Source organism: Buceros rhinoceros, unplaced genomic scaffold, assembly GCF_000710305.1.
Source record: "Buceros rhinoceros silvestris isolate BGI_N320 unplaced genomic scaffold, ASM71030v1 scaffold3447, whole genome shotgun sequence".
Taxonomy (NCBI): Eukaryota; Metazoa; Chordata; class Aves; order Bucerotiformes; family Bucerotidae; genus Buceros; species Buceros rhinoceros.
This window is the reverse complement of record NW_010420285.1, coordinates 13501-15418: the sequence shown is the minus strand read 5'-3', so window position 1 is coordinate 15418 and position 1918 is coordinate 13501.

The window sequence follows — 1918 nt, the reverse complement described above, 5'->3', positions numbered from 1 at the left end:
CTAAAAAATAGATTTATGCAATGAAAGACAAAACTGGCCTGTCAAGCTTTGGCTTGAGTTATTTTGAGGGAAAGTTCACCGTTTCTATAAAAACACAGTAGTGTCAAACTTCATATAAACTTCAATTTAAAACAAGCATTGATACAAAGCAGGGGAGAGGAGGAAGTTTACACTAAAAAAGCCTTTGAAAAGTTTACTTAAGAAATACTTTTGAGGGACTATTTTAAATCAAAAATTGTGCTCAGGGTCAAGGATGATACTTCTGCTACAGAAGAAAAGAGGCTTGCTAAGGGCATGATTTATTTACTTGCAAAGATTATTGCCATGAGCAAGTCGAAAGTTTATGGGTAAGAATTAGAGACCAAGGCAATCCAGGGAGCCTTGTGACTGAAAAGTCAAAGGGAATAATAATAATGCTGTTAACCAAGAACATTTTAACCTGGAGTGATGAAGAGGAAAAGGACAGAAATTGGGAAGTTCGCAGGGTAATTATACACCCCATGTAATTCATTTGTGAAAGAGGCAGATGCAGTCTTAATGTGTCTTAGGTGTAGTATTTCCAGCGACAAGCAAATACACTACGCTGTCGACAGATTGTGTAGCATGTGCAACTACAGTCACTCACACTCAGAAAAACTATGTTAAAATATGTGACAGATGAGGGTTACTGAAACTATTCTTATTCTGCTGATTAAAAGAGGAACAGCACAATTTCAAAGAGAACTTCCATAATAAACAGATCTGGGTCAAGGATGATACTTCTGCTACAGAAGAAAAGAGGCTTGCTAAGGGCATGATTTATTTACTTGCAAAGATTATTGCCATGAGCAAGTCGAAAGTTTATGGGTAAGAATTAGAGACCAAGGCAATCCAGGGAGCCTTGTGACTGGTGTCTACTGCAGTCTGCCTGATCACAGGGAGCCTGGTGATGAAGCCACCTTACTCCAGCTACAGGAGGCATCACACTCACAGGTTCTCATCCTTCTGGGGTCTTCAACCACCCCAACATCTGCTGGAAAAGTAGCACAGTGAGCTGTAAGCAATCCAGGAGGCTCCTGGAATGCATTGAGGAGAGCTTCTTAAGACAGGTAATAGACAGCCTCACCAGAGGGGATGCAATATTTGACCTGATGATCACCAATGCAAGTGATCTCATTGGTGATGTCAAGATTGGAGGCTGCCTGGGCTGCAGTGACCATGGACTGGTGGAGTTCTCAGTCTTGAGGGATATGGGTCAAGCAAAGAGTAGAGTCAACTCTTCAAGGAGTTAGTTAATAGGACCCCCTGGAAATGGTCCTCAGAAACAAGGAAACAGAACACAGCTGGCAGATCTTTAAGGATGCTTTTCATAGAGTGCGAGAGCTGTTGATCCCCAGGTGTAAGAAATCAGGCAAGGAAAGGAGGAGACCATTATGGCTGAATCGAGACCGGCTGGTCAAACTAAAGGGCAAGAAGGAACTGCACAGGCAGTAGAAGCAGGGACAGGCATCCTGGGAAGAGTATAGGGACACTGCCCAGTTGTGTAGGGATGAGGTCAGGAAGGCAAAAGCGCAGCAGGAGCTGAACTTAGCAAAGGATGCGAAGAATAAGAAGAGCTTTTACAGGTATGTCAGTCAGAAAAAGACAGTTAAAGCGAGTATACCCCCTGTGATGAGCAAGACTGGCAAGCTGGTAACAACGGAAGGCTGAGGTTCTCAACAATGGTTTTGACTCAGTCTTCATTGATAACCTCTCTTCTCACACCCCCCAGATAGATGGACTGCAAGACGGAGACCAGGGAGGCAAAGTCTCTCCCACTGTTAGTGGAGATCAGGTTCGTGACCACCTGAGGAACATGAGCATGTGTAAGTCTATGGAACTTCATGAGATGCATCCAAGAGTCCTGCGGGAATTGGCTGATGTAGTTGCCCAGCCACTC